We start from the raw sequence: 21,724 nt of genomic DNA on the forward strand, positions 1-21,724 counted from the left end.
TGCTTCCCCAGAAATCTAAAATTACAGATTCTGTTTCACCCAGCCACTCTCCTTTTAAATGTCTTCACAATCTACTTAAAGCCATCATATCATAGAGATAATACATACCCATGTTTATGGCATCAGAACTTCTAATAGTTAAGTCTTGGAAGAGGCTTCCATGTCCATCAATAGATAAACGGATAAAATGTGGTATTTATATACGATAGAGTACTATTCTGCAATAAAGGAAGAAAAACTGGAGGAATTTGTAGGAAAATAGATGCATCTTGAAGCCATAATACTGAGTAAAATAAATCACACACAAGCTTCAATATCATATGGTTTCTCTTATGTAAGAAACCTAAAATATAAATAAAGAGTAAATAAATGATAGATACTACAAAATAGAGAGTTAATTCTTTATAAGTGGGAAGGGGTCTAGAGAAGTGGGAGAGAGAGAAGGGAGGGCAAGGGAAAGTGAGAATTGTGATGTGTTATATGTGTGTGCTAACTCCCCCATGATGAATATGATTGTGTGAGCAAACATACACTAACACATTTTTTAAAAAAGAAAAAATTTCAAAGAGTGATGAATGGCAAAGAAACATAGCTTAAAGAGACAGGGCAACATATTCAGACTAGATATGACAAAGATACTGGAATTAGAGCCAATATTTAAAATAATGGCTGCTATGCTAATGGATCCAATAGACAAACTAGAGAGTGTGCATGAACAATGTGCAAACAGAGTGATGAGAATTCTAAGAAAAATAAAAACAAAGCTACAGATCAAAAGCTGTGAAACAGAAATGGAGATACTTTGGTAGGATCATTAACAGAGGCTGAGCAAAGAATCTCGAGCTGAGGACGTGTCAATAGAAACTTCCTAAGCAGAATAGCTATCCCAGAAATGAAGGGCAAAAGGTCCTACAAAGGGTGTCATGTGTTTATGATAGGAAAACTATCATAGTGAAAGTGAAGGGAAGAAAGGACAGGAGAAATGTTTGAATCAATAATGACTGAGAATTTCCCCAAACTAATGTCAGACCGCAAATCACAGACCAAAACCTCAGGGAATGTAGACAAGAAAGATACTCCAAATCCACACTCAGACATAAATTAAGAAATCTTGAAAGAAACCAGAGGAAGAAAATCTGTTGATGAACAAAAATAAGAACTGCTCTTGACTTCTCAGAACCCAAGTAGGCAGGAAGAGAGTGTAATGTTTAAAATGTTAAGAGAAGGAAAAAACCCTCATCTATCTGGAACTCTGTGCCAGGGTTAAATTTGTGTTTTGAAAATGCAGAGGAAAAAAAGATGCTTTTAGAAAGACAAAACTGGAATTTTTTTGTGAGGCAGACCTGCCTTCTGATTCTGGTCCTGTGGATCTTCACGGCCAGCTTGACTGCAGTAAGAGGCTCCTGGAGCGGTGATTGGGTTGTGAAGACACTGACATCGCCAACAGATTGATGAGTTCATCCCTGAGAGCGGATGGCTCATACGGAGGTGAGGCCTAATTGGAAGAGATAGCTATGGGAATGTGGAGCTGTCTCTGCTTCCTAACCTCTCCCTCTCTAGTATTTCCCCTGCTCTCTGCTTCCTGTATGCATGAAGTAAGCTGTTCTCCTCCCCACACTCTTATGCCAACATCTTTCTGCCCTGGAGCCAGGTGAGTAAAATCTCTGAATCTGTGAGCCAAATAAACTTCCGCTCCTATAAATTTTATGTCAGGTGTTGTGTGCCAGAAACAAAAAGCTGACAAATACAGCCAATTAATGTAAGTGAGACAAAGATCATACCAAAATGTATCATGATCAGTTTGCTGGAAAGGGCTGATACACTGTCCTAAAGAGAAAAATCATGAAAACAAAACAGTGAAAAAGACTTTTCCTATAAAGAAACAAAGATAAGAGAATCACTGATTTCTCATCAGGGATGATGAAGCCAGAAGACAGTTGAACAGCATCTTTCATGACTGAAAGAAAATTCTCAACCAAGAATTCCCTATCTATTGAAATTATCTCACAAAACCAAAGTTAAAATAAAAATAATTTCAGATCAACAAATTGAGAGTTTTATCATTGCCTACAGACCTGTATTTAAGTAAGTATTCAAAACTTTCTTCAAGTTGAAGGAAAAGGATTCCAGATGGAAATTCAGATCTACACAAAGGAATGCAAGTGCAAGAAACAATAAAATTTGGTAAATATACTAACTTTTTCTTCATTTATTTAAATAAAAATTAACTATTGATAGCAAAAATATCATATTTTTGGAATTCATTAAAAATGCAGAATAAGACAATAACAGAAAGACTAAGAAAGGGAACCACAAGCATAGTGCTATGAGCTTTTTATATTATATATAAAATAATGTAATAATATTTGAAAGTAGGCTGTGATATGTCCAAGTTATACACAAATATTCCTTGTATAATGACCTACCTATGTAACAACTGTTCAGACTTATGACTGGAGTATGTATTCAGACTTACAATCTGCCACTGCAACCCATCCTTTTCTGTACAGTCTGTACATCTTATTTATAGACGCTCAATGTCCTTTTTGTAAGTATATCTTGTTTATACAGTAATGTAATTTTTATTAATTGTACTATATAGGGCAGTACTATAGTTTTATATTCTGTTATACATTACTATACTGCATATAACACTTACACAGACAAAAGCAAAGTCACCAAATTGGAATTTCCTTTGACCATTTCTTTGTTCTGAATATTGTAATGCACACATTTTATAAGATTCTTGATTTAGCGACTAATTCATTCAATGACCTAGTAACACAAATGGAACTTGGTAATTAAATGAAGTTTGTCCATATTGTAAATGACAGAGCAACACCTAAAAAACAATCAATAGATATAAAATAGAACACTAAGAAATACTCTACTAATCCAAAAACCAGGAGAAGATAAAATTAAAGGAACAAAGAACACATAGATAAAACAGAACACAAATAGCAAGATAGCAGACTTACAGCTAACTAGGCAGATAATTCCACTCAACGAGTTTTTTTGTCATATGGGATAAAAAGTCAAGTTTTAAGTTAACCATGAATGCAAAATATAAACTGTGAAATGAAAACACAGATTAAAAGCAAAAAGAGGAAAATGTTTCAGGGTAAATAAACTGGAGTATCTGAACATTAATGTAAGAGAAAGTAGACCTCTCTGCAGAATTCTGCAGTTAGAGAGGGACATTCAATACTAAGTGGACAGCTCCATCAGGAGAACATACTAGGGCCTGGGGTGCAGCTCAGGGGAAGTGACTGCCTAGCACAAGTGAGGCTCTGGGTGCGTTACCCAGCAACTGCAAAAAGCCCCACAGCAAGCTATAAGGTGGGATCTAGCAACAGGACTTCAGGATACATGCAGAAACCTGATGGAACCAAAAGAAAATAAGGCAAAATTACAATTATTAGTAAGAGGCCAGACAACACAAGAGGCCAGACAACACAAACATCCCCATAGACCTGGCTAACATCTGTAGACACCATAGCTAATATGACAGTACATGCACTAATTTAGCAGACCACAGAACATTCACCAGGCAAATTGCATGCTTAGCCATAAAACAAGTCTCAGTAAATGTAAAAGTGTTAAAATTTGTCAGAAGAGAACTTCTGATGACAGCTGAAATATGTGAGAAATCATGATAGGAAGATAATTGGAAACTCATATATATTTACAAATTAAACAACATACTTCTAAACAATTTGTGAGCCAAAGAAGAAATCACATGAGAACTTAGATAACATTTCAATCAAATAATAATGAAAGTATAACACCTTAATTTGTAGGATGAATCTAATCTAGTGCTTAGAAAAATACAGTGTGAACTGCTTATATTAGAAAAAGTAAAAGATCTAAAACTCAACAATCTGAGTTTCCACTTCACTAGAAACATAAGTTTAACCCAAAATGAGAAAAATGGAAGTAAATAATAATGAGGAGAACTCAAGGAAACAGAAACAGAAAACAATAAGCCAATGAAACTGAAGCTGTTCTTTCTATAAACCTGAATAAAATAAACAATGATTATCACAGAAATAAGAACAGACACCAAGTGCCAATATCACGATGATAGTTCCTACAACTTTAAAGGGCCCCTTATCAAGAATGTTCAGAACTTAAGTGAATATCTTTTAAAAATTATAAATAACAAATTTAATAGAAGAATAAAAGAAAAATCTAAATATTCCAATATATTTTAAGATGAACTCATAATTTAAAACCTCACATGGTGAATTCACTGGTGAATTCTATTAAACAATAAATGAAGAAAATAATACCAATTTTACACAAACTCAGAAAACAGGTAGAGGGAATAATTGCTAACTTGCTACCACTAAAATACATTGTTTGGTTGGGTTTTGTTGTTTTGTTTTGCTTTTATGAGACGGGGCCTCACTATGTAGTTCATGCCAGTCTTGAACTCACTATGTAGCCCAGGCTGGTCTCAAACTCACAGCAGTCCTCCTGCTTCAGCCTCCCAAGTGCAGAGTTGCAGGCATGCACCACCATGCCCAGCTTCCATTTTTGTATTTTATTAGTATACATTTGCAGTACATAATGATTGCATTTATCACAGGAAGTTGGTACATGTGTATAACACATTTTAATTCTTATCGTTTTTGCCCTCTCCCTCTCCTCTCCTTGCTCTCTCCCTCCAACTCTTGGTGCTCTTCCTAGCTATAAAATCTCTATTTTTATTTTTTCCTTCTAATTGTTAAAGACAGTGTCATCTTGATCAGAACTATGCAGAAATGTTATTTAAAACCTTAAAAAGCAATGTAAAAAAAATTGATCAGATACCAGTGTTCCTCATGAATACAGATGCAAAATCTTGACCAAGGCATTATTTTCAAAGAGAATCCAGCAACATCATCTGCCACTACTAGGTCAGGTTCTTTCCCCAAACAGGGGTTAACATTCTCAGTTCTTCAAGGGGATTCTTCATATTAAGTGGTTTAGGAGAGAGGCAATGTGATCATCTCAAGATGCAGGCTCCACCTCTGCTTAAAAACTCCCAGAAAAGGAGCAAAAGAACATCCCTGTGTTGACCTGAAGCTGACATCTATTTCCTGTCAGAAGTTGGCAGACGAGGGACCTGGCAGGACTGTGTCTTCTCTCCCTGCTCTGCTCTGCATTGTCCTGGAGGGCTGACTGCTGCAATATAGGAAAAAAGAAAAAAAGAGGAAAGTGAGGAAAGAGAGAGGACAGAGGGGGGAGGTAGAGAAAGGGAGGACTGAGGAGGGAAGAAAAGAGGGAAGGGAGAGGAAAGACAAGGGAGCAGAGAGAAGAGATGAGAGATGAGGGAAGATGGAGACAGAAACGGAACTGGGGGACAACTAAGAACCACTAAAGAAAACAGCGTGACAGTTCTCCCTACGGTGACTCTCAGTGCCAGGAGCTCGGGGATCCAGACTCTGCCAGGCGAGTGAGAGAGGGGTCTAAGGAAGGAGAGGACACAAGTTCTGGGTGCATTAAATCTGTCTTTGCTGTGCTCTTGCACCATCATGAACAGAGCTGCATACGGAGGGCAAAGAAAATCTGTCTTTGGGCCTTGGGACACTAAAGGCTGCAGAGGAGAAACAAATATAGGTCCTGGGGAATGTTGTATGCAAGGACTCTGTCACCACAGCCACAAAGCACTGTCTCCAAAGCCAGAGAGTACTCTAGTGCTCACAGTTCTGTCCTGCTGCCAGTCTTGCTGGGTCAGCCTAGAGGACTGAGTGTGTGCTCTCCTTCAGGAAGCTGTCCTAGAAAGAATCCCTCTTTCCCTTTTCTCTTTTTACAGATTTTGGTGAACAGAGACCCAGGGAGAGACTCCCACCTTGCTGTGTGACCTACTGCCTAGTGGTGTAGAAACAGCCCAGATCCATTGCTCCACCCCCACCCCGCGTTGTGACCTGAAGGTACAGATACTCAAGGAGCCAGATGAGACCCTTTTGCCTTTCCCCTTTCAGATTCTGAAACTTAGTCATTAAACTTCACCAGAAAAGGAGGTTTTTACATTTCACACACCATCACAGTAACAGTCTTAATGCTAAAATTACATTTCTGAGAAACCACGTATTCTAATTCACCCTTAAATAATGCAATCTTTCTTATGTTGTCAACAAATTATAGCTCAACAATTACACTTGCTACTGTTCCCTCTGAGCTGCTCTAAGAGTCCTCTGCATTCTCTTGCTATGTAAATATTTAGAAGACTTTCAAGGGCTGGTTTCAAAAGTGGGCCTCCTCTCTTCTGCTGTGTGCACGCCAAGCCCTCACACACTTCGACTTCTCCTCTGTGGAGCCAGCTCTATGCTTGCATTGTTGTCTTCATGATATTTGGAATATGCCACAGGTTTATAAAACTTTCCATTTGAAATTTTGATCTGGTTAACTACTTTTAATTACATCTAAGATTCTCTTGCTAAATACCAATTAAAATGCACAGACACACAGAGCAAGATGAAACAGATTTATGTGAAAACTTCTTCAAGTAAGGTAAACTAGATAAATCCATCTGATTTGCACATGCAGAGGATTTGATTGGACTTGGGACAGAACAAGAAGACAAACAAGGTGAGAAAGGCAGTAGAACTCCATGTGTGCAGGTGAAAATGCTTTTAAACATCAGAGAGTGACTGATTCTTGTGAGGAGGTTTTTGTATTTGTATTTGTATTTGGTTTGTTTTAGTAAAAAAAGCAAACTCTAGCCATCCAGGTGCATGACTACTGCCTCTGCACTCAGAAGGCTGAAGCAGGAGAACCCCTGTGAGTTCAAGGCCAATCTAGGCTACATAGTGAGACCCAGCATCTCTGCCTCTGGGGGATCAGGGCTCAGACTCCCCAGGCTTCCCAGGGTCCTGTGTTCCGGAGCACACTTCAGCTTTCTTTGAGGTTCACTGACTATTGTAATCCAAATATTGTGACCCCTTTTCTGTTCAGCTTGAAGTCCAGAAAGTTTATATTTGTAATCCTGTTGAATTCCAGAAAGTTTATATTTGTAATCCTGGGATCCTGGTGAGTTAATTCAATCTACCACCTTCAATGCAACCCATGGCCTCACCCAGAATTTATTAATTTATGAAGAAAGGAGTGGCTCAAGGATGAGTGACAGAGGGATTGGCAGGAATTATGTAAGTCTGTGAGCTCGGCTTAACTAAGAGGCCAGAAGGCACTGCTGCCATATGCAGAGAAAAGGATATGCAGAAAGGCCAATCTGCATAACTCAACTGGGGTAGCATTTAGAGGTTTAGGAGGCTGTTGCTTCAGTTTCTGACATATAAACCTTTGCGTCCTGGGAAGTCATAGCTTCTCATTCTGAGGCACAAACCCAGTTGACATTCTTGGGGCGGTGTGGCTCTATCATCCCACTGTGTTCGACCATTTACAGGGAGATATGCTGTGAGGAAACAGGAAACTGTCAGCTGACTTCAAAGATTACACATCTGTACCTCAGCCAGCCCTATTTACATTGCTTAGAACCAACTGAAGGGAGAAGCAAGTAGCTTAGCCAGCTCTGTACATATCAGTACATGGAGAGAAGGCCCTGTTTAATAATGCAGATATAAGTGTTGTGTATGCAAGGAGAGCTGTCCAAGTGGTCTTCTGCAATTGCCTAGTAGCCAGACCCCAGTGAAAACCCCAGAAGATGTCACTGATTTCAGCATCAGACTCATAGTCAGTCCTGGTGGTCCAGGTGGCTCTTGGGACAGGACCTTTGTCTGCTCCCCATTCATCCCTGTTCCCTGCCACACTTTCTCTTGCCACACTTCCTGACTCACAGGCCCTGTCTTCTGCACTTACTCACTGACACCCCTCTGGTGACTTGCTGAGTCTTTCTTCCCTGTCCTAATTACTGTGCTGGGTGACAGGTGCATGGAAACATGTTCCCACCCTTGTGCCTTGCCCACCAAGTGGAGGATATTGGTGCACCCATTGGGTGCCTAGAGCTTCTGTAAAACACAGGGCTTGGTCTTGTTGGGTATGAGTCTCACAAGAGGTGACTGTGGCCCTACGCCACTCAGGAAGCAGCTGTGTCCTCCAAGCTTGGCCAATGTACCCGTTGAGAAGCCTGTAGTGGCCTTCCTGAGGTGTTTGTCCTGTTTGTGGACTGGGATCCTTGGGTGTAACCCCAGGCAGACACCACATGCAGGAGGGGTAGGAGGAGAATGAGGCCAGAAGGATGAGGCTTGGCTGCCTGGCACAGCATGGCCTGGCCCCTCTGACCCCAAGGAGCCTCCCTTCAGTGCAAACCAATCCCAGTGAGATGGAGTTTCACTGGGCAACAGGGGACCCTGGGCAGCAAGGAAGCTGGGGTCTTCAGGGAAGAGCTCAGCCATGACCCAGCCCAGGTCTCTGTGAAAGGACCATCAAAGGAGATCGCCCGACCTGGAAATTTTCCAACAAGAGTCAGAGTGGATGCAGCATCATAGCCAGTCACTGGGGGCCTGGAATGGGACAAAATCCCTTTGTTGCAGAAAAGGATTGTTTTTCTTGCAGAGGAAGAGGAGATTTGCTCACAATTGGAAATGCAGAGGGGAGGTCGTTTGCCAGCTGAGCTGCCAGGACTGCAGTGGGGCCCCCTCTGGAGCAGCAGGCAGGGATCCCTACCATCCCCCTGCCCTCCTGGCCAGGGCCACCTCCTGCCATGGTATCCCCTGCATTCTCTGGTGCTCCCCTTCTGGGTCTCCCAGACCCCTTCCTTGGGCCTAGTGCTGCATGCCACATCACTGTAGGTATCAGAAGCAAGGGGTAGGAGCAGCTTTGCTGTGTCTCAGCCTCATTGTCTTTGTGTGAAGGGAGTGACAGCAAGGGCCACAGTGCATCCTCCAGGGGCCCTGGTAACCCCCTCCATCCTCCTTCGGGCACCTGCTCTACCTCCTTGGCTGCCCCACTGCCGCTTTCCCTCTGGTTCTGCGAGGCCTTGAGTGACCCTGGGCTTTGGGTTTGGCTTCAGAGTGACCAATGGCTGCCAGACTTGACCCCATACCACACTCCATCCCACCCTCCTGCAGTCCATGACCAGAATGGAGGCTGTCATTTGTGTCATGGCTAAATAGGTACAGCTGAGGAGGTCACACTTCCACAACCCTTCTTCTTGTTTCTCACTCTTTTATCTTTTCTTGTGGTAGTGGAGATTGAACCCAGGGCCTCCACACCCAGCCACAGTGCCAGCTCCTTTCTAACATTTTATTTGAGACAGGGTCTCTCTCACCTGCTAAATTGCCCAGGTTGCACTGAAATGTTCCCTCTTCTTGCCTCAGCCGTCTAGAGTGCTGGGATTATGGGCATGCACTGCTACAGTCTTTCTTAAAAGATGAATAAATAAAATAGGAATCTAGACATATACAGTGTCACACTGAGCTGATGTGCGGCTGCTTTGGGGATGATCTGGAGGCAGTTGGGGCAAAGTGTCCACCTTGGCCTTGGGGAAGAAAGTCTATGATCTGTGATGAGGGACCAGGATGACCCTCAGCTGGGTGCGGTGCAGGCAGGCTGACCCCTGCCCCAGCTCAGTGGTATTCAGCCAGGTGGCCCAGGCCAGAATGCCAACCAGCGAAGACAGTATGTGCGGGGGAGGCCACAGCCACTCTGTGGTCCTTGAATGCCCAATTGTGAAGGCTCAGGGAGACCTGTCCTCCTGTAAGTCTCCCAACCCACCCAGGGCATCATTTCCTCCACAAGGCAAAGGTTCAATACAGCTGCTGACTTTGTTTCAGAGCAATTCATATCATTTGCTTTGTTTGGAAAAAGTTTTGAAGGGAAGAATTTAAAAAAAAAAAAACTTGAAAAAACTTTCTTGATGGTCTTATCTTCTGAGAAAACTCCTAAGTGTAATGTGGAAGCACATTTGGGGCCATTTCTTACGAAGAATCACCTGACTGGGCAACAGTTCTGTGGCTGGTTTCTGGTGAGTGATAGGAGCAATGGCTCCGCACTGGGAAGTCACCACTTCCAGGTTTACAGCAACCCCAGGCTGGGAGTCAGAGGAGCTCACTACTGGGATAGTGCAGGGCATGTTTATCGTGGGCTCTTCCTGGGCCAACTGGGACCCCCCATGATCCTGGGAACTGCTTTCTTGGGAGGAAGGGCTGGGTCCTTGGGGAGTCCTTTCTATGCACTTTCACAAGATCTGAGAAAATTTATTCCTTTTTCCTCCTATGAAAACTCAGTTCATATAATTAATTCCTTTGGGAAAAGTGATTTTAAGGTCAACAAAGGGACATTTCTCTCTGTAGATGACTTTGTCTCCCTGTGAGATGGACTTTGTCACTTGGGAGTCCAGGTGTCCCCTGCCCTCCCCACCCTCCTGAACTGTGACAATGGCCCTTCACCCGTTACCACAGCCCCTCTCCTCATGGTGGCATCGAGGCCAGGAAGCCATCTGTAGCTTCAGGAGTAGACACAGTGCACACAGCCTTCATCCCCAGTCTCCATGGTCACCTGCATGTAGGGCCTGTGGGCCCCTTGCTCATCCAGGAAAACTGCCCAACCCAGAATTGGCTGAGGTATTGGTCTCAGGTATGAGGTGATATGTGCAGGGCTCAGGAAGGAGGAGGTGACACTGGAGCCTGAATGTGTCTGTCCTGATATGTAAGATAGGGAAGGGGAGGTGCTGGCTTCAGTCCTTCTGAAGGACAGCAGATGTCACCCACCAGCCAACCTGTCCTCTTTTTCCTATCTGCCACATGGAGAAGACAAAGCAGGCTGCTGTGAGGATAGGCTGAGGTGTGAGCATGGACTCTGCGTGCTGCCCTCTCCTGGAAGGAATCATGCATGGGCATTTCAGGCTGAGCTGTGTTCCAAGAGGCTTCTGGCCTGCGCTCTCCTCAGGGCCCCTGCTGCCCAACTGTACCCTTTTGCCCAACCCCGTGCTAGGTCACTGTGTCAAGCGGAACCACCTGGTGCAGCTTGTGGGAAACAGCTGGGAAGAACAACTATAGGACACAGCCAGTACCGAGCATGGTACACGCCTGTCAGCCCAGAACTCTGCAAGGCTGAGGAGGAGGACCGCAAAATCAAATCCACCTGAGCAACTTACTGACTTAATGAGACCCTGTCTCAAAATTCAAAAATGTAAAAATGGGCTGGCGATGTGGCTCCATGCATAGGCCCTGGGTTCAACCCCTAATACAACCCTCCAAAGGGCTCCACTTGAGAGATTGGGAGCTGGCCATACTGAGTGCAAGGTGCATGTTCTCCCAGGACAGGGCATAAAAGCAGGGCAGGTACTGGTTAGAGTGCAAAACCATCAGGCGAGGGTAGGTTGCTGGGCACGAAAGTGGCCTCAGGAGCTAGTTCAGTGCTGAGTCTGGGGTCCAGATGGACAGTGAGCTCCTCACCATTCCTGCTGTTACTGGACACAGGCCTGGTGAGTGCCAGCTGCTGTCCCTCCAAAGGGCCAAGGGAAGAGGCACCTGGAGAGGGAGCTTCGCCTGTGGGTCCAGCTCCCCCATTATGGGATCTTCCCACTGGAGGTGACCCCCAAGCACAGGGCCCCCCCCCACCAGTCCCGTCCCTGCTCAGAAGGAGAAGCCACAGCACAACTGTGGGTTCCCCTCTACGAGCTCAGCTGAGCAGGAGTCAAAATCAGAAAGAAAGAGAGAGAGAGAGAGAGAGAGAGAGAGAGAGAGAGAGAGAGAGAGAGAAGAGAAGAGAAGAGAAGAGAAGAGAAGAGAAAAGAAAAGAAAAGAAAAGAAAAGAAAAGAAAAGAAAAGAAAAGAAAAGAAAAGAAAAGAAAAGAAAAGAAAGAAAGCACTCACATGTGAGACTTTGCCAGTGCTGTTCCCTGTGCAGTACGACAGTCATACAGCCTGGTCCTAGTGTCAGGGATTAGAAACCATCTGGGATTGGTTAGAACACACAAAGGCGCACGGGCTCTGCAGATGCAGTGCCACTTCAGAGGAGGGACGACAAGGAAATGAGTAGGACATTAAACTTCCATTTGGACTGTGGTCCTAATCCACTCTCTTGTGTACAGCGCTCCAAGGGTTGGAGGCAGGCAGCTGTGGGAAAGATGCTTTTTCTGTTTCAAAGTGAAGACAGTGGGCATTTGGCTTCAGATCATCCCAGACCAAGTTCAGTCAACAAGAGGGCTAGAAAAGCACCAGAAATTAAGAGCTGACTGTTGGGTGCACACCTCAGGTTATGACCCAAGGGGGAGTCAATAAAGTACACTAGAGCTTTGGAAGGTCGTAATGATAATGGTTTTAAAAACACAAAGCATCTAGTTTCCCTCTGAGCTGCATCTTTCCTGGGACAGAGAAAGGGCTGATGTTCTAGAGGAAAGGCACTGGGGAAGTCAGGAGGCTGGGGCGTGGGCGCAGGACCCAGGATCCCACAGGCTCGGGGACTCGTCCTGACCTTAACCACTGCCTGGATGACTGCATCCAAGCAGTGTAGGCTGAGGCCGAGCTCCGGGCTGTGACTGCTGCCAACCGAGAGGCTATCAGTGCCCCCACATACCCAAGGGTGCGTTCTGGAGACAGGGCGTGGGTTATGTCTCTTCTGACTCTGATTGAGACTCTCAGCTGGAGAGGGAGGAGATGAAGACACCTGATCACTGCAATCATGGAGGTAGTCTCCTAGAGTTTGTGCGCGACTCATGGCCCAATGCTGGGATTATGGATGTGAGTGCTACACCCAAGTGTGGCCTGCACAAAATATAAGGGGCAGAAACAGTCTTCTCTCCTTGCTCCTCCCCTTTTGGTCTTGTTTTTTGTGTTTTCTGCCACGTGCTACTCTGCCTTGAGCCAGCTGATTATGAACTGAAACCTCCACAAACTGTGAGCTCAGTAAACCCTTCCTTCCCTCACTTTACGTGTTGGGCATTTTGTCCCAGCAATGAAAGAAAAGTAACCAAGACACTCATTAACAAAAGCTTTATTTCCATTTTTTCTTTCTATTGTCTTTGTTTTCTTGTTTTATCCTTCCTTTCCCTCTCCCGCCTCCCAAGAACTTGAACATTTCTTCCCTTTTACTAAAATATATTATAAATTTTGGTCCTCATTTACCCTTTTGGTTTCTCACATCAGGGAATTTGTGATATTTAAACATGTGTGCCTAATTCATTTCACTTAAGAGTATTGTCTTTGTATACACATGTAAACAGTGTATTGTCTCATTAGTGTGAGAAGCTCAAGGAAGCAACATATGTGTCTGTATATTTATATGTCTATGTACATAAAAATAGTTGATAGTTATACTATTGATTTTTCCTAGTTTGCTGAAAAATTTCTGCTGTAATTGCTCAGACAATTGAATGTAGATGTCTTGTGCTCTGAGTGAATGATTTGGGGATGACGATGTGCAGTGCATGTACCACTGTAAAAAAAATGGCAGACTATGACCAAAACTTTAAAAAAAAAAACAGAGTATCATTTTTAGGTGCATCTTTTTAGCTAAAAATGTCTCCAGTTTATCCTTCTTTGTGGCATAGTGGTACTCCATTGCATTAAAAAAAAAAAAACCCACATCTTCTTTATCACTCAAGCATTGATGAGAATTTGGGTTGCTTCCAAGATTTAGCAATTATAAATTGTGCTGCTATAAACATGGGAATGCATATAACATTGTGGTATGGTGCTTTTAATTCTTTTGGGAAGATACCAAGAAGAGGAATGGCTGGATTAAATGGAATCTCTAATTCGTTTTTTGAGTAATTCCCGTACTGATTTCCATATTGGTTGTACGAGTCTACACTCCTATCCAAAAGTGTGAAAGTGTTCTTTTCTCCCCACAGTCCCACCAGAATCAGCAATTGGTTGATTTCTTGATGATAGCTATTCTTTTTGTAGTGAGAGGAAATTTCCATGTTGTTTTCATTTGTGTCTCTCCAATTACCAGTGATATTGAACATTTTTATATGTTTGTTGACCACTTGTAGTTCTTCATCTGGGAAGTGTCTGTTCATTTCACATGCCATTTTTGGATTGGGTTTTTAAGTTTGTAGAATGTGATTTTTTTTTTTAGTTCTTCATATATTGTAGATGTTAGGTTTTTCTGTCTGTGTAACAGCTAGCAATTTTTTTTCTACTCTGTGGTCTGTTTCTTCATGTGGTGGGTGATTTCTTTTGCTATGCAAAAGCTTTTTAATAAGACAAGACCTTAGTTATTGATTCTTTGTGATATTTCCTATGTGATCAGGGTTTGTTCATAAAGTCTTTGTCTACACGTACGTCTTTAATAGTTGTGTATTCCAGCAGATTTAGTTTTCCTTTTTTTTAATATTTAGACCTTTGATCCACTTTGACTTGAGTGCGTGGTGAGTCTAGATTTAATTGGCAGCATGTTGAAAGCCAGTTTTTCCAGCACTATTTATTAAAGAGACAATCTTTCTTCCAGTGAGTTTGGCCCTTTTGTCAAAGATAAGATAATAGTATATGCAAAGTCATTACTTCATCTTCTAATCTATTCCATTGATATTGAGGTCTGTTCTGTGTTTTGTTTTGTCTTTGGAGTTTTTTGTTTGTTTTTTGTCCCTAGTGCCACGCTGTTTTTAATCACAGTAGCTTTGTTGTGTAATTTGAAATGAAGGATTGTTGATGCCTCCTGTCTTGCCTTTGTTGCTCAGAAATGCTTTTGCTATTCTAGGTCTCTTCTGGTTCCAGATGAATTTTAGGATTGTTTTCCCTAATTATGTGAGGCAGAATATTGCTATTTAGATCATCACTGTATTAAATCTTCAGCAGTTTTGAAAGTATGGCCATTTTCACTATATTGGTTTTCTCTACCCAAGAACAAAGGATATCTTTCCATTTAATTTATTCTCTTTGATTTCCTTTTTCAGAGTACTGTAGTCTTCAGTGTAAAGGTCTTTTACTTCCTCCATTAGATTGACTCCTAATATTCAATCTTTTTGATGCTATTGTGAAATAATCCTAATTTCTCTCTGTGAATTTGTTATTTGTGTACAGGAACGATATTGATTTTTGAGTGCTGACTTTTCATCCAGCTACTCTATTGAATTTGGTTATTAAATCTTGAATTCTTTTGGTAGAGTTTTATGGTCTTCTATGTAGAGTATCATGTTGTCCACAAATAATAATAATTTAACTTCTTTGTTTCCTATGATTATTCCTTTTATTTCATTTTCTTTTCTAATTGTTTTGGCTAATGTTTCCAAAACTATGTTGAATAAGAGTGGTGATCTTGGACATCCTTGCTTTTGTTCCTGATTTTAGAGTGAAAGCTTTCCGTTTTCAGTTTTTTGACCATTTAAGATGGTGCTTATTGTTGGCTTATGATAGATGGCTTTTACCTGATTGAGATAGACTATCCCAATATTCTGTAGGGATTCATGAATATATATTGGACTTGGTCAAATGTTTTCTCTGCACCTGTTAAGATGATTGTGTTTTTTGTCCTTGATTCCATTAATAGTGTGTATTACATTTATAGATTTGCATTTGGTGAACCATCCCTGCATCAGTGGGTTGAATTCTATTTGACCATGATGGATAATGTTCTGGTGATTAGCTGCCTTCTATTTGATGCATTTTCATCTAAGTTCATTAGGAAGATTGGCCTGAAGTGTTTTTTGTTGGTGGTGGTGTTAAATCTTGCTCTGCTTTGGGTATAAGGGTAATGTTTACTTCCAGAAATGAGTTTTTGAATATTTTTCCCTTTTAATTTCATTAAAGAGTTTGAGGAATAATAGCATTAGATCTCTAAATTCCTTGTATAATTCAGTGATGAATACATTAGGACCTGGCTTTTCTTTGTTGTTAAGTTTTAATTACATCTTCAGTTTCATTTTTAGATATTGGATTATTTAGAATTATTATGACTTCGTGATTCAGCTTTAGTAATTCATATGTATCTAGGAATCTATTCATTTTTTTCTATGTTTTTCATGAGTACAGGTTCTTGAAGTATTGATGGTCTTCTCAATTTCTGCAGGATCCATCCCTTGAGGGAAAAGTATCCTGGAGATAACATCTTTCTGTGGGAGTCTCCTGAGGCCAGAAAACCAGAGAGGACAGTGGCTGATGCCTTCTTCAGATGGATGCTGAGCCTTACTCTCTGTCCCCAGTGTGGTCATCATCTGATTTTCCTCTCCATTTGGCAAAGTGGAAGCCTCAGGTGCTTGTGATCTACTAGGAAGGGTTGGGGCTCAGGTATTGGAGAAACAAAGCCTCCCCTGGCCAGGTCCAGCACTGCCCCTGAATGGGCACTGGTCTGGCTGCTGCTGTTCCTTTGATGGATGTGAGGATGGACACGTTGGGTCTTCTTGAGAAGTCTAGAAGCTTAACTAAGCACAGCAGCTCTGCGGCTTGGTGCGTAGAAGACCAGCCTTATTATTCCTGGATATTGTTCATTGTGTCAATTTGAGAAGGGCAGAAGTTTAACTAAGTGATTCAGCAGGGCGCAAGGTCCTTGCTTTGTAAATGTCCTCAGCCTGTGCAAGAGAAGGGCACAGATAGAGGTGATATGAGTGCTGCACCCACCTGAAGGACATAGTCTGTTTACAGGATAAGGGAGCAAAATATACTTGCTCTTCCTCCTTTTTTGCTTTTGCTATTTTTGTTTCCCTCTGCCTTAAAATGTTGCCCCTGTGCCATGCCACCCTGCCTTGTAGGCAACTCATTATGGACTGAAAACTCAACAAACTGTGAGCTAAATAAACCTTCCCTTCCTTAATTTTGGGTGTCAGGTATTTCATCCCAGTAATGATAGAAAAATAACCAAGATGATGACCATGTATTGCTACTCACTGAGACCCCAGGGCCGGGAGCACAGAGAAGAGACCAGCCAGGGTCCTCAGCAACGCCCTGTAAGAGAGGAAGCCCCCTCTTCTAGGCATTTTGTTTCATTCTTTGAAAGATTAACATGCTTCTAATGTAATAAAATTTTGAAACTTTGGCCCAAATATGTGGTCAGAGAACTAAGCAGCACACCAGGGACTTCCAAGAGACCGCTGAAGGTGTCCTGCTATGGTCTCTTTCATCTCCCACCACAGCTGTGCAGGGACACCGCCCAGTCTAGGTGCTCCAACCTATGTTAAAAGCATTTAACTCTTGTTTTTCATCTTTAAATTGTTCAGTTTAAATTGTACCAAACAGATTAAATCAGAGCGCAGGGCAGGATCTTCACAGAGCTATCTCCTTGTGAAAGAACCGCTGCTCAACTCTGCTGATGGTACCAGCAGAGGGGGGTTGCCCGAAGGATCCCCACAGTGCTCTTCGAGCACATGAACATACAGGAAACAAACATGACCTGCAGTGTGGCTTCCTGAGGTCAGCCGTGAAATTGCTGACACAAGGACAAGGACATACTCCTCAGGGTGATGGTGCTGGGTACAGAGTAGCGCAATCCTGCCATGGGAAAGGAAGTGCTGCAAGTCCCCAGCAGTGCTGAGTGATGTGTCCTTTGTCCCTACCCTCCAGGATGTGTCCTATCTATGTTGGTCTAAGACAAGAAGTTGGGGAAAAGCATAGAGTCAGACTCAGTAATCAATGTCTTGGGCCAAATAATCTAAATATTTGTTTCAACAGCCATTGTTTAATCAATATAACATATTGGCCATTTATCTATGAAGGGAAAGGTTTAGAAGGCAAACCTCCCATCACAAGGTATACACAGAGTTGCAGTGAAATTTCCATTCAAGAAGAACTTGTCAGTGACCAGAAACCATTAAAGCTTTTCACGATAACCAATAGATGGCTGCAGCATGCGGGTCATATGTTCACCAGCAGTGGCCCGGATCAAACCCTTCCTGGATGACAGGAAATGGAACTGATCCCTGTGCTGGCCTTCAGTCAACCATTCTCTCCTGCACTCTGACAGGAAAGGAGCAAGGTAAACTTTGGGAGCCTTGTGTATAACACTGGACCTACACTGTTAATTTATCTAGCTCTGACTTTATTTTTTCAAAAATATAGGAAGACAAATAGCTAAGATAACCATCTGCCTCCCTTGAAGGTCACTCTTTCCCTTAAACAAAGCACTTTTCATTGAAGCTTGATTCATGTAGGAAAGTTAAATTGTACATTTCCTTGAGTTTTTCCAAGTGAAGCTTGCCCACATCGTAAGTCCTTGGAGTCCCCTGATACTTGCCCATCACACTGTGCTTTCCTCCCCTTTATGTCCACTTCCACCACCACTGCCCCTTCCATCTCTTAGTGTCCATTTCCATCACCATCATCTATTACTCCCCTTGATGTCCACTCCTGTCACCACCTTCCCTGTTGTTGGGAGCCGCGTCTGTGATAGCTCGCCTTGCGCGGCGGACGTGCGGCCTGTGGTAAAGAGCAAAGCCTGAGATAGATTACCCCTCCCATCGAATATGTTAGTTTCCTGCTTACCGCGTAAACAACCCGCTCAACAATATAGTCTGCCTGGCAACTGATGATGTTAGCCAATCAGCTTGCCTTGCTTACTTTAACATGACTGGACACTGTACCCGTATATATACCGGTGCCACCCCTGGGCGGAAGAAGAAGCCAGGTAGAAGCCCAGAAGTAAAAGCCCAAAAGGAGCCGCGGAGAGCGGACCGGTAGAGGCTTTGGGGCAGACTGAAGCACAAAAGGAGCCGCGGGGAGCGGACCAGAGGAGGCTTCAGCTGGGAGAACCCAGGGCAGGCTGTACGGAGAAGAAAAATAAAAAGAAAAGGTTGTCCACTACCAGACTTTGTCGTGTGTCCTTCCTGCCGGCCGGGAGCGGACATCGACATTTGGAGGCCCGCCCGGGGACTGATCACCCCCGAGACGTGGAAGTGGACAACGCTCCAGTACAGAGCTGCGAGACAGGTGAGTTGGGGATAAGCCTGGGCTCTGGGTGGCGCGCACCTACAGGGCTTTTAGACTCCCCTCAGGCTCACGCGTAAGTGGCAGATTCCTTGGGCCTCACGCGGTGAGTAACATATTAAAAGATGGGAAACATGTTAGGTAGCAACACTAAGAGCGAGGGTGGTTGTGGAGAAAGCTCTCAAGAGCTTACAAAAGTACGCAGGGTATCTGAGCAGGCCCAGTCAGGGAGCTCCCGAGAGGGGTCCGTCAAGGGGAACAAGGATGCTAAGGAGGAGGACGGGGCTCTAGCCTCGGAGTCGTCTGACTCCGAGGACGAGGGAAAGTTGAATGGCAAGGAGGCCAAAGAGACCAGCTGTCAGGAGCCTAAATCGCTCAATAAGGAGTCGCAGGGTTCTTTTCCAGCGTTGCCCCGCGAATTGCGCTCTGCTCAACCTGGTCTGCGGAGGAATAGAGAGCTCCTGAGCGCTCCCCGGCGCGAGAGGGAGGCGATCCCTCGCCACGAGGCGGCCGCCTGGGAGCTCCCTCCCCTTTCGCCAGAACAGGAAGTGATGCACGGGCCCCCATTTTCCGCCCAATCACGGCCGCTGTCTTATGCTCCGCCGCCGGCGGGTCGGTATTTTTACAGGCGGCTTTGGCAGGGGGGACGCTTGTCTCATGAGGTACATCCACCTGGGATAGATAGTGGCCCCTACGGGATATTTCCTGTACAAGTAGCTATGGGCCAGGGACGCAATGTATGGGAGCCTTTTGAGATAAAGCAGATTAGAGAACTTAAAAATGCAGTTACAACCTTTGGGCCGACTGCGCCTTACACCATTGCCATGCTGGAGAATCTGTCTTCTGGGCCCCTCACCCCCGCGGACTGGATTCAGCTGGCAAAGGCGTGTCTGCCCTCGGGCAGTTACCTGGATTGGCGAGCCTGGTACGCAGAGTTCTCTGCAGAGCAGGCTGAGAGAAACGCCAATCGGGGAAACCGGGGGTGGAACAAGGAAATGCTTATGGGAGAAGGTCGGCACGCTGATGACCAGACCCAGTTCCCCGGCGCTGTCTATGAACAAATCAATGCCATAGGGCTCCGCGCCTGGAAACAGGTAAGTGGTGCCGGAACAGCCTCCTTGTGTCTTTCAAAAATAATTCAGGGTACCACAGAGCCATTTGTTGACTTTGTGGCCCGAATGCAAGATGCTGCCGATAAGATATTTTCTGATCCGGGAGTGGCTCAACCGCTGGTAAGACAGCTGATTTTTGAGCAATGTACAAAGGAGTGCAAGGCAGCGATAGCTCCTCATAAGAACAAGGACCTCAACGCCTGGATTAGGATATGCAGAGAGATAGGGGGGCCGCTCTCCAACTCGGGAGTGGCTGCTCTCCTGGCCGCGGCTGTACAGCAGAGGGGACCTCGCGGGTTAGAAGGGGAATGTAAGGCTAAAGGGTGTTTTGCCTGCGGGGAGCCAGGACACATTAAACGTCATTGCCCAAACAATGCAGATGCTAGGCCTTGCCCTAGGAATGAAGAACCATATGTTTGTGGGCGATGCAAAAAGGGATCACACAAAGCTGAGGAGTGTAAGTCGGTCTTTGATGCTCAGGGCAACCGTATTTGTGGACGAGATGCTACAGAGCCAAAAAACGGCCAGAGGGGGCCCCCTTCACAGGCGGGCCCCCGCCCCAGAGACAGGACAGCTCAGGATGGCAGCCTTCAACAAGGGCCATCCCTGGGTCAGCAGGTGTGGACCTCAGTGTCGCCTCCAGACTTATACAGAAGGTCACCATTAGGACGGATGGCGTTAGGACCCTAAATGACATGCAAAAGCTATTGGGAGACATTAATTGGATTAGGCCATATTTACATATACCAAATTCAGATCTCAAACCCCTGTTCGACCTTCTGAAGGGAGACCCAGATATAGCCTCCCACAGGAGGCTCACTCCTGAGGCAAGAGCTGCCTTACAGAGAGTGGAAAAAGCCTTAGGTGGGGCTACCTTACACAGAATTGAACCAGGGCGACCCTTTGATGTCTGTTTGCTACAGACTAGTCTACAGCCTACAGCGGTGATTTGGCAGAAAGGACCATTACTGTGGATACACCCTAAGGTCTCACCTGCAAAAGTCATAGAGCATTACCCGGAGGCAGTCGCTTCATTGGCCCTTGAAGCGCATGATAGAGCTGTCCAACATTTTGGCTCAGGACCACAAGCCATCCGAGTACCCTATACCGCCAGCCAGATCAAGACCCTGGCTGCCTGCATAGATACCTGGGCCATTCTGAGATGTGTTTTCCATGGGGATATAAACAATCAATACCCTAAAGACCCTATCTTGTCATTTGTCACTCAGCACCCTATAATTTTTCCAAAGGTTACTGCCTCTGAGCCATTAGTCCTAGCAACTACAATATACACAGATGGCTCCAAGACGGGGATAGGCGCCTATGTGATCCTAGGCAAGCCCCCGGTTACCATACAATTTAAACCAGATCAGCCTCAGGTGGTAGAACTGCAGATCGTTAAAATGATTCTTGAACGGTTCTCAGAAGCCATTAACATTGTCTCCGATTCTAGGTATGTGGTCAATGCTATGCAAGTGCTTGAGACTGCCAGTTTAATTAGATCCACTTCCACAGTGGCTGGACTGTTCCTGTCTATCCAGACATTGCTTCAGAACAGACACCATAAGGTCTTCACCACCCACATAAGAGCACATACATCCCTGCCGGGGCCCATGGCACAGGGGAATGCGGCTGCTGACACTGCCACTCGCCCGTTATGGATTTTTACCTTACTAACACCAATCGAGCGAGCCCGTGCCTTCCATGATAAATTTCATGTTAATGCCAGGACACTAGCAAACCATTTCCATGTTTCTAGAGCAGATGCACGAGATATCGTGCGACTATGTGACTCCTGTGCCACATACAAACCTGCCATACCGATGGGAGTAAACCCTCGAGGTTTGATCCCTGGTGATGTTTGGC

This window comes from Cavia porcellus, unplaced genomic scaffold (genome assembly GCF_034190915.1).
Source record: "Cavia porcellus strain 051 isolate PalLab524CR breed Dunkin Hartley unplaced genomic scaffold, mCavPor4.1 scaffold_23, whole genome shotgun sequence".
Taxonomy (NCBI): Eukaryota; Metazoa; Chordata; class Mammalia; order Rodentia; family Caviidae; genus Cavia; species Cavia porcellus.